Here is a 12,412-nt window from a genome sequence, read left to right on the forward strand (position 1 = left end):
TTTCTCAAATATGTGACAGGTTGAGAGCCTCATTTGACAGTTTCCTTCTCTCTGGTAAAAGATGGTGGGTGCTTAGTAAATATTTGTGGGATGGTGAGAAATGGGAAGAGAAGAAGGCTGAAGTTCTTTCTCTGCTGCATCCCAAGACTGTACTATGCAGTGCAATAGCCACTAGACACACATAACTGGTGAGCACCTGAAATGTAGCTAGTCTGAATTGAGATGTGTTTTAAATGTTAAATATACAAATGTCCAAATCTTCATATGAATGAAAGAATGCAAACTATCTCATTAACAATTTTTTTTCCTGCTTTTATTTTTATTTGCATTTTTTTTTTTTTGGGCGGCATTTGTTCCCGGGCCATAAGTTTTTGTTTCTTTTGTTTCTTCTGGGGTATCTTTTTCTTCTGTGCAACCTCCTTTTCTGATTTAAGATCAATCTATTCTTTTTCAGTAAGGATCATCTCAGTGTGGCAGGGAGAGCTCATGAATGGGTTGATCCGACCATGAGCTCTGTAAGTCCTGTGCCGTATCTCGGGGGCTTTGTTCACCTGGATGTGCTCAATATCCAGAGAATCTACATCTAAACCCTTAAGTTCAGCATTACTATCTGCATTTCCGAGCATGTGCAATAAAAATTCAGCAATCTTTTTGGGCTACCGACTCTTGAGGCCAGCCCCACTGTTTGGCCTGGGCACACCTACCAACTCCACCATTGTAACGACTGAATGGCACACATCGCTTCTGTAAAGTGACATCCTTCAGATACTCGGTGGCATTTAGGATATGCATACCGTTAATGGCCTGGGAAGTTTCACGAGTGTTCTTAAAGTGAACACGAAGGTTTGAACCTCTTGATTTGCATGTTTGTGGGGTTTTCTGGGTCAAGTGAATGGTGAACCATATTTAGCGGTCACCTCAGGTCGCTTACTGGAAAAAGCTCATTAACAACTTAAAAATATTTATGAAATATTCAAATGATAATATTTGGATATATTAGGTCAAATAAATATGTTGTTTAAATTAATTTCACTGTTTTTAAAAAATGTTTTAAAAAATGTGGTTACTAAAAACTCTAAGATTATGTATGTGGCTTGGATTACATCTCTACTGAACAATGCTGACCCAGAGTAACACTTTTTGTGCATAAATTTTCTCTTCAATAAAATAAAGGAAATAATTTCTATAGCATGTCCCTTTTACATTGCCTCAATATAAAGGTATTTGAAAAGGCTGGAAACAAATTTGCATTCATTTATTCATTCATCAAAATATGTGATGTATTTACTATGTCCCAGACGTAAAACTAGACATTCCTGAATAACTCCCAGTCCTTGCCTTTGCCAGCTTGTGGACAGAGAGACTTAAAGGGTGATTTGTTTGGTAGGCATACAAAACTACTTAAACCCGAGAAAACTTCATGGGAAATGCTCTTGCAGCCTAATTCTCACAGTGGTGTATCAATAATGTAATAATTTACGTCTCTAAAAAAAGTAAAACCAGGGCTTCCCTGGTGGCGCAGTGGTTGAGAGTCCGCCTGCCGATGCTGGGGACACGGGTTCGTGCCCCAGTCCAGGAAGATCCCACATGCCGCGGAGCGGCTAGGCCCGTGAGCCATGGCCGCTGAGCCTGCGCGTCCGGAACCTGTGCACAACGGGAGAGGCCACAACAGTGAGAGGCCCGCGTACCGCAAAAAAAAAAAAAAAAAAAGTAAAACCAGCACCAAAAACATCTGAAAATTCACCTTAGGAAGATCTTTGTTTAACATGTTTTCATGAACCAAGACGTGTTTCAGTTCTGATTTTTTTTCCCCACTTACGAGCTGTGTGACCTTGATAAGCCCCTGAACACTATGGGAATCATAATCTCCTCCCCCATAAACTGGATTTACCTCATGAGATTGCTCTGAGGATCAAACAAGATAATGTGTGTGTTAAGAAAAAAAAAATGTCATGAAGAACGTAGGGACAAGACGGGAATAAAGACACAGACCTACTAGAGAATGGACTTGAGGATATGGGGAGGGGGAAGGGTAAGCGGTGACAAAGCGAGAGAGAGGCGTGGACATATATACACTATCAAACGTAAGGTAGATGGCTAGTGGGAAGCAGCCGCATAGCACAGGGAGATCAGCTCGGTGCTTTGTGACCACCTAGAGGGGTGGGATAAGGAGGGTGGGAGGGAGGGAGATGCAAGAGGGAAGAGATATGGGAACATATGTATAAGTATAAATGATTCACTTTGTTATAAAGCAGAAACTAACACACCATTGTAAAGCAATTATACTCTAATAAAGATGTAAAAAAAAGATAATATGTGTGAAAAACTAATATAAGTATGAAGGATAATTATAATTATTAGAAACAATTATGACCATTAAGTTAAAATGAAGGTACTGAGAAGAGAGCAGTTTGGGGACCCACAAGATAAATTTTGGCTTATATAGATTCTTTTTTTCTTGGCTGTGTTGGGTCTTTGTTGCTGCGTGGACTTTCTCTCGTTGCCGCAAGTGGGGGCTACTCTTGGTTGAGGTGCGCGGGCTGCTCATCGTGGTGGCTTCTCTTGTTGCGGAGCACAGGCTCTAGGCACACGAGCTTCAGTAGTTGCAGCACGCGGGCTCAGTAGTTGTGGCACATGAGCTCTAGGGCGCGGGGGCTTCAGTAGTTGTGGCGCACATGCTTAGTTGCTCCGCAGCATGTGGGATCTTCCCAGACCAGGGATCGAACCCGTGTCCCCTGCATTGGCAGGTGGATTCTTAACCACTGCGCCACCAGGGAAGTCCACTTAGAGACTACAAGAAGCCAAATAAAGAAGCATAAAGATGCAAAGCATAATACATGATATTAAGATCTAAACCTTAATATGCTTCTAAATCATTAGAAAAAATTGCCTTCAAGAATGAAATGAATTCCTTTGCTGTGCGGAAGCTTTTAAGTTTCATTAGGTCCCATTTGTTAGTTTTTATTTTTATTTCCATTTCTCTAGGAGGTGGGTCAAAAAGGATCTTGCTGTGATTTTTGTCATAGAGTGTTCTGCTTATGTTTTCCTCTAAGAGTTTTATAGTGTCTGGCCTTACATTTAGGTCTTTAATCCATTTTGAGTTTATTTTTGTGTATAGTGTAAGGGAGTGTTCTAATTTCATTCTTTTACATGTAGCTGTCCCGTTTTCCCAGCACCACTTACTGAAGAGACTGTCTTTTCTCCATTGTATATCCTTGCCTCCTTTATAAAAAATAAGGTGACCATATGTGCATGGGTTTATCTCTGGGCTTTCTATCCTGTTCCATTGATCTATATTTCTGTTTTTGTGCCAGCACCATACTGTCTTGATTACTGTAGCTTTGTACAAGATGAAAAGACAACCCTCAGAATGGGAGAAAATATTTGCAAATGAAGCAACTGACAAAGGATTAATCTCCAAAATTTACAAGCAGCTCATGCAGCTCAATATCAAAAAAACAAACAACCCAATCCAAAAATGGGCAGAAGACCTAAATAGACATTTCTCCAAGGAAGATATACAGATTGCCAACATGAAAGGATGCTCAACATCACTAATCATTAGAGAAATGCAAATCAAAACTACAATGAGCTATCACCTCACACCAGTCAGAATGGCCGTCATCAAAAAATCTACAAACAATAAATGCTGGAGAGGGTGTGGAGAAAAGGGAACCCTCTTGCACTGTGGGCGGGAATGTAAATTGATACAGCTGCTATGGAGAACAGTATGGAGGTTCCTTAAAAAACTAAAAATAGAACTGCCATACAACCCAGCAATCCCACTACTGGGCATATACCCTGAGAAGACCATAAGTCAAAAAGAGTCATGTACCACAATGTTCATTGCAGCACTATTTACAATAGTTGAGACATGGAAGCAACCTAAGTGTCCATCAACAGATGAATGGATAAAGAAGATGTGGCACATATATACAATGGAATATTATTCAGCCATAAAAAGAAACGAAACTGAGTTATTTGTAGTGAGGTGGATGGACCCAGAGTCTGTCATACAGAGTGAACTAAGTCAGAAAGAGAAAAACAAATACTGTATCCTAACACATATATATGGAATCTAAAGAAAAAAAAAGGGTTCTGAAGAACCTAGGGGCAGGTCAGGAATAAGGATGCAGATGTAGAGAATGGAGTTGAGATTACGGGGAGGGGGAAGTGTAAGTTGGGATGAAGTGAGAGAGTGGCATTGACATATATACACTACCAAATGTAAAATAGATAGCTAGTGGGAAGCTGCCACATAGCACAGGGAGATCAGCTCGGTGCTTTGTGACCACCTAGAGGGGTGGGATACGGAGGGTGGGAGGGAGACGCAAGAGGGAGGAGATATGGGGATATATGTACACGTATAGCTGATTCACTTTGTTATAAAGCAGAAACTAACACACCATTGTAAAGCAATTATACTCCAATAAAGATGTTAAAAAAGGAAAGAGAAAGACTCCGTGCTTCCACTGCAGGGGCTGTGGGTTCGATCCCTGGTAGAGGAACTAATATCCAGCATGCCATGTGGCCAAAAAATATATATAAATAAAGAATAAAAAGTATAAACTGTGAAAAATCCAAACATTAAAAATGTGTTTCTTGCAAATAAAAATAAAATTAAAATAAAATATGTTTCTTGCAAATAAAATAAAAATAAAATGTTTAAAAAAAAAGAATGAAATGAACAGAAAGCTCTTGGAGGAAACTGCTTGAGGGCTATATATATATATATATATATTTTTTTTTTGCGGTACGCGGGCCTCTCACTGTTGTGTGCGGAGCACAGGCTCCGGACGCGCAGGCTCAGCGGCCATGGCTCACGGGACCAGCCGCTCCGCGGCATGTGAGATCTTCCCGGACCGGGGCACGAACCCGTGTCACCTGCATCGGCAGGCGGACTCTCAACCACTGCGCCACCAGGGAGGCCCGAGGGCTATATTGTTGATTAAAAGTTTGGCCTAAGGCCTTATTCTTTGTAGCAATCTAAAAGAAAAAATAAAAGGTAGTGCTCCATGTTAACTCTTGTGGCCTTTTGATAAATTTTAGTTCTGTCTCTTCACCTAGCCCTATAAAGATAATAACATCCTTGGCTATATCACTGGATTACAAAAGGAGAAATGTAAATGACTAGTCTAGGGCTGCGTAAAGGGAATAGCTTCCTTCTAGATTTCCACAGTCCAATATGGTAGCCATCTGCGGCTGTTGGACACTTGATATGCAGTAAGTGTAAAATACAGGTTTTGAAGATTTAGTATGAAAAAGAAGAGTGCAAAATATTTCATTATTAATTTTTTATATTGTCTACATGTTGGAATAACATTTTTGTATATATTGAGTTAGGTAAAATCTCTTATTAAAATTAATTTCACTTTTATTTCTATCGTGCCTTCTGGAAAATTTAAAATTACACATGTGCCTCACATTTGTGGCTCGCATTATATTTCTATTGGATAGTACTCCCCAAGACCCTTCCTAGTGCATTTTAAGTTTATTTATTTATTTATTTATATTTTTGGCTGCATTGGGTCTTCATTGCTGCGTGCAGGCTTTCTCCAGTTGTGGTGAGCAGGGCTACTGTTCACCACAGTGTGCGGCCTTCTTATTGTGGTGGCTTCTCTTGTTGTGAAGCACGGGCTCTAGGCACGCAGCCTTCAGTAGTTGTGGCACACGGGCTCAGTAGTTGTGGCTCGTGGGCTCTGGAGTGCAGGCTCAGTAGTTGTGGCGCATCGGCTCAGCAGCTCCGCAGCATATGGGATCTTCCCGGCCCAGGGCTCAAACCCATGTCCCCTGCATTGGCAGGCAGATTCTTAACCACACTGCCACCAGGGAAGCCCCCTAGGGCATTTTAAAAGCTCAAGTTCTGGGACTTCCCTGGTGGTCCAATGGCTAAGATTCCGCATTCGGGGGGCCTGGGTTTGATCCCTGGTCAGGGAACTAGATCCCACATGCTGCAACAAAGAGTCGCATGCCGCAACTAAAGATCTCCTGTGCCGCAACTAAGACCTGGCACAGCCTAAACAAACAAACAAACAAACAAATAAATAAAAATTATTTTTTTTTAAAAAAAGCTCAAGTTCTTGTCTGGATGGATTTTGGAATACTTTTCCTCTCTCCACATCCATCCTTTCCTATCCTTTCTTCTAGCAGGCATGAACTAAGCTGCCAAAGCAGAGATCTGGGTTAATTACCTGAAAAATAAGACCCCCAAAATGTTCTTTCCTCTTGTTCTTGACGGTTTTCTTCACTCTTTTTTTTCCTAGTTGAAGAGGAGAAAAACTTTGGTTGGAAATGACTCAGGCAGAGTTCCTGTAAAAATTCCTTCCGTTAACAAAGAGTTGGAAACCATAAAATGATTTCTCCTTGCCAGTCAATGGCTTTCAGTTTAATCTGACGTCATCTGTCTCTGCTCATATATGCAACGAATACAATTCGTTAGTACTTTTCCTGGACTAATTTTCTCTCCCACTAGACATTCCACTGAAGTACCTCATCTGACCACAGATCTGCACCAAGAAGGGAGTCTCATGACAGAAACAAACACTTTTTATTCTCCCACTCCTTTACTGGGAAAAAGCAATAGAAGTAGAAGAAGAGCAGAGATTTATGGTATCATGTTTAAAAGTCAATAGAAGGAAGAGAGATATTCAAGATTATTTAGAATTCCTGCAAGTGAAATTCTCAATTTACAGGGTTTTGTGCACACAATGTGCCAGGAATGGTGGTAGGCACTGGTAATACAGACAAAAATTCCTTCCCTCATTCAGCTTATAGTCTAAGGTGAGGAGACAGGCAGTAAACAATGTTAAAGTATAATTTTCAAGAGGATCTTGTAATGACTTTCTTGCAACTATAAAATGGATACGTGTCAAAGATTATATTCACCTCATTAATAAGGGAATGAGTAAGATATTAAAACAACTTTAAAGATCATTTGAGAAGTTAGGTATTTATAGTCAATGTTAGGACAAGTTTGCTGGATTAGATACAAAACTGGTTAATGACCAATGGGGACATAAACCATAAACTTTGGTTTCATCTGTCCCACTAGACCAGAAGTTACTTGCATCTTTACCAGTCAAAAATCTACAAGTTAGCCTCTGCTAACAAATTTTACCTATTTAAAAGTTTTGGATAATTTTCTGATAGAAGTAACTAAGTAAAATATATAGTATTTTGGATGGTGGTAATTGCTTTAGAGAAAAATAAAGGAGATAAACAGATGAGGGGGCTAGTATGTGTTTGTGTGCTCAATTTTAAATCAGGAGATTAGAGAAGACCTCTCTGAGAAACTGACCTTTGAATAAAGATCTGAAGGAAGTGAGAAAGTGGTAATTATATCTGGTGGAAAAGGATAACAAGGTAGATGGAATAGTGAGTGCAACATTCCTAAGATGGAAATGTGATTGGCAGTGGTCTCTGAGCATCTAGGAGGCCAATGTGGATGGAGTGCCTTGACTGTCTGGGACAGATATAGGAGCTGATGTCAGAGAATTTATGGTAGGGGGTGGGCCAGATCCCACAGAGCCTTGTAAACCGTTGTAGTGACTTTGAGTTCCTCTTTGAGGGAGATGGGGAAACGATCAGGGCCTTTGAGCAGAGGAGTGATATGATATGACTTCCATATTAATAAAGTCTCTCTGGCTGCTATATTGAGAACAGACTGAGGGAAGCTAAGAGTGAAAGCAGGACAGCCAGTGAGAAATGATGGTGTCTTGAACCATGTTGGTGGTGTACGGCTGTGAGAAGTGAGTTTGCATTTTAGATATGTTTGGGAGGAAGAACCAACAATATTTGCTGGTGGATCACATATGGGGTGTGATTGAAATTGAGGAGTCGATGATAGCAAGGTTTTTGGCCTGAGCACCTGGAAGGCTAGGGCTACCATTAGTTGTCATGTGAAGCAATGTCCTGAGCTGAGAGCCATGTAAAGATTCTGAAATAATAACTAACCAGTGATTTTCTTGCTTATTCTCTCTGAGAAACACAAAATGTAGGTTCACGAATTTTGTTAAGCCAAAGTCTTCAAGGGAATTAGTTTTTGCTTGTTCTTCATTTTTTTGTGTTTTGTTTTGTTTTGCCTAGTCATCTTTCAAAAGCCAAAATGAGCAGAGGTCTAATATCAAAGAGATGATGTCCCCTTAGGCTCGGAGAAGAAGGGGAAGAGGATGGGAAGGAAGAATTCAAATTCTGGTTACTCATGTACATTACCACATAAGTAACTTGTATTAAAAAACACTATATACTCATTATAATTCGGGAAGTAATGCAGAGTGGGATTTCTTAAAAAAAAAAAAAATTAAGGACAATCTTCCACACTTCCACCCTATTGGGTAAACTGTTAACCATCTGTTGTGTATTCTACACCTCTCTCCATGCTTATATAAATGCGTTTGTAAATCTTCAAACATATACGCATTAAAAATGGAATAATATTCTAGATTTTAAGCAGAATAACATTCTTTTAGTTTTTACTTAATATATCATGGACGTCTTTCCCAGGCCATATGCAAAGCTAGATGGAGTCAGTACACGCCTATGGCCAGTGGAGAGCTGGAGCCATCTCCTGCTAGCTCACGAGACCTGTCGGCATGTCTTCCCAGCTCTGCACTCAGCTACATCACACTGGCAAATTGAAACTGACCATGGTGGGAATATTTACACTCTTTAAATTGTCAGACGCTACAAATCAGGCCCCCTCTTCCGAGAGCCAGTTGTTAAACACATACTATCATACCTGACCAAGATGGCCTCAGTATTCCCCTCAGCTGACTAAATTTTAGACAAACTTCCTGACTATTGGTTCCTGACCTCCCCTTTTTTAGAGATTTTCTTTAGAGAACTTTCAATTTTAAATATTTTCTCTGTCCCTTTGAGATGTTGTCCCAGCCTCTTGCCAGCTGCACAACCCAGGACTGTCTTTTGCAAGGACCTGGGATCCATACATCCATACCTTTAAATGTAACCATCAAGGAAGACAGTGCCTACTACCTACCAGTCTCTGTGGGAGGGCAGGAGCCTAACTTCACTTACTGCCAATTAGCAAACACAGATGACCTAATCACACTGACCAGTCTCCCCCCCATTTTAGAGGAACCTCAGTCCTATATCCCACCTTGGGCCTTCACTTTGATCCCTCTGAGGCCATTAAAACCCAAGATGATGTCTTCACTGAAGCTGTGACTTTAGTGCGTGTTTTTAACACTGGTCTTGAGACTCCTTCCTTCACCACTCCCATGTTATATATATCATTTTCGATGTTTTGCAGTGGGAAGGATTTTCTGAGTTATATGGTCAGCCATGTGGGTACAAATGGGTGCCGTCTCTCTTGCGTAGGCCTAAAATTTCTTCCAGTAATTTCCTTCTTTGTATTTAGTTTTGCAACTGAACTGATCTATTTTAGCATATGATATATGGTAAGAATTTCATTTATTTTTCCAAGCAGTTATCTATTGAAATAAAGCCATTTGTGATTACCTGTTTGTCACATACTAAATTATGTACACTTAGGTCTATTCCTGGACTTCATTCTTTTCTATTAAATATATCTCTGTGTTTGGGAGCAAGTAACACACTTAAAATATTTTCTAAATTGTGGCTTCATAATACTTTTATTAACTATTAAAAAAATTTTTGAAACTTTAATGCTCTTCTAATTCATTTATTCCTCCAGATACATTCATGTTCTGAAATGTGTATTATATCATAAATTAATTTGAAATATTGATATCTTCCTAATAGGTACTCCAGAATTATGTTAAAACTCTATTCAAGCATATAGAACATTTAAGCTAAGTGATTATTTTAGAGATACACATTTTAGGTAGCTTAACCCTGAATAATCAGGGTGGTAGAGAAATTTTACAAGGATGGGTTTTCTACATCTTCTAGTGAAGTGTTGCTGTTTATTTATTTAGTATAAAGATTAGAGAGGAAAAGAGGAGGGAAGGAGATGGCAGGGAAGGAAGTAGTTAGGTAAATCAACATTGGTTGATGGCTTCTAACTCCTACTTTCAGTTTCTAATTTTAGTCCCATTAAATTCTTATAAAAGCAGCTTTTAAGTAATACATGTGACTGATGCTAACATTACAGTCTCTTCTCTTCCCTCTCTTTGTCTTGGTTGGGGAGGAGGACTGTGGAAGAGTCTGAGCAGTCATCAATCTGGGTAGCTGACCCTGGAATTATCATGATTTCACTCAGTACTGCTAGGGTTTTAGTATCCAGTGTGATGAGCTGGTGATAGTTCTTTAGTAGTCCCCCAATGACAGGGGTCTTCATAAGAGAATAGGCTTTTGGTCAAATGATTCAATTATAAGTTTGATATTGATAACTTATGGGGGCCTTCTAGTAGTTAATATGATCTAAGTTAATTTTTGGAAAATGATTGTGTGCATGACTCTGATTTTTAACTCATGAATGAGGTTTGTAGGGCCCCTCTATTGCAGCTTATGATCCATCCCAAACTATTCAGGAGCTTTCTGAAGTACCAAATACTCACCCTTTTGTTGTTTTACTCTCAGACAATAACCATGAGGCTGCACTCCACCACTCCATCCCAGAAGTTCAGCTTACCAGCTAAACATGTCTGTTGTTACCTTGAAGATTATTCTATGGTCCTCCGCTGTGTTTGAAGTTAAGGGGAATATATATTGCTCTGTTAATTGTATAATATAAAAGAGAGGAAAGGTGTTCTAAACTTCATCCTCCACTGGCCCTGCCATAGTTACTCTTACTTCTTTGTATGAAGGTAGCAAGACCCTTAAAACAAAGATTTTGAGGAGAAAGAGAACATCATCTTACTGTATTAGAGAATGAGGAAAAATGGAAGAATCAACTTGAATATCCTGTTTTGTCCTCTGAGATCCTATCAGTTCTTTAGAACCCCTCTCTAGTCCTCTCCCCACCCCTCTGGTGTTTTCCTTGGCTACCCCACTCCCAGTGTGTCTGCTCTCCTCTGACTCTCACAGCATTTAGTTTGAGGGATTCATCAGGCATAGGGACTCAGTAAGTCCTCATTATTCCTGGTCTCTATATTTGCAAACTTACTTGCTCACCAACATCAGTACTTGAGGAATTTTTACAGTCATTTGTGGATATGAGCAGAATGGAAAAAATTTGAAAAAATTGAGTCTCTCATCATGCATGTTTGTAACTGAGATTGAACAAAGAGACACTTCACCTTCCTGTTTCATCTCTCCTATTGTTGTGTACTTTTCATAGTCTATTTAGCTCCATGCTCTTTTTTGCACTTTTGTGCTTTTTGTTGGTAATTACATAGTTTAAAATAACCTCCAAGTGTAGTGCTAAAGTGCTATTTAGTATTCTTAAGCTCAAGAAGGCTGTGATGTGTTTTATGCAGAAAATACATGTGTTAGAGAAGCTTTGTTTAAGCATGAGTGCCATTGGAAACAAGTCCAGTGTTAATGAATCAGCAGTATATATTATGTAAGATATCTCTAAACAGAAACACACATAAAACAAGGTGATATATTGATCAGTTGATGAAAGTGTTGTGATCAGAGGCTTGCAGAAACCTAACCCTTTATTTCTTCTAGGAGCAGTGGTTCGGTATTTTCTTTCTTTTTTTTTTTAACATCTTTATTGGAGTATAATTGCTTTACAATGGTGTGTTAGTTTCTGCTTTATAACAAAGTGAATCAGTTATACATATACACATATCCCTGTATCTCTTCCCTCTTGCATCGCTCTCCCTCCCACCCTCCCTATCCCACCCCTCTAGGTGGTCACAAAGCACCAAGCTGATCTCCCTGTGCTATGCGGCTGCCTCCCACTAGCTATCTATTTTACATTTGGTAGTGTATATATGTCCATGCCACTCTCTCACTTTGTCCCAGCTTACCCTTCCCCCTCCCCATATCCTCAAGTCCATTCTCTAGTAGGTCTGTGTCTTTATTCCCGTCTTGTCCCTACGTTCTTCATGACCATTTTTTTTTTCTTAGATTCCATATATATGTGTTAGCATACGGCATTTGTTTTTCTCTTTCTGACTTACTTTGCTCTGTATGACAGATTCTAGGTCCATCCACCTCACTACAAATAACTCAATTTCGTTTCTTTTTATGGCTAATATTCCATTGTATATATGGGCCACATCTTCTTTATCCATTCATCTGTTGATGGACATTTAGGTTGCTTCCATGTCCTGGCTATTGTAAATAGAGCCGCAGTGAACATTGTGGTACATGACTATTTTTGAATTATGGTTTTCTCAGGGTATATGCCCAGTAGTGGGATTGCTGGGTTGTATGGTAGTTCTATTTTTATTTTTTAAGGAACCTCCATACTGTTCTCCATAGTGGCTATACCAATTTACATTCCCACCAACAGTGTAAGAGGGTTCCTTTTTCTCCACACCTTCTCCAGCATTTACTGTTTGTAGAATTTTTGATG

General features: G+C 39.6%; 1 pseudogene; it reads right to left on the bottom strand.

Moving 5' to 3' along the window:
- Positions 1 to 330: 330 nt before the first annotated feature.
- LOC113626700 (60S ribosomal protein L17 pseudogene) lies at positions 331 to 1,768 on the bottom strand (annotated as a pseudogene).
- Positions 1,769 to 12,412: the final 10,644 nt, after the last annotated feature.

The sequence above is a fragment of the Aethalodelphis obliquidens genome, unplaced genomic scaffold (assembly GCF_003676395.1).
Source record: "Aethalodelphis obliquidens isolate GAN/ISIS:26980383/991018 unplaced genomic scaffold, ASM367639v1 scaffold19, whole genome shotgun sequence".
Taxonomy (NCBI): domain Eukaryota; kingdom Metazoa; phylum Chordata; class Mammalia; order Artiodactyla; family Delphinidae; genus Aethalodelphis; species Aethalodelphis obliquidens.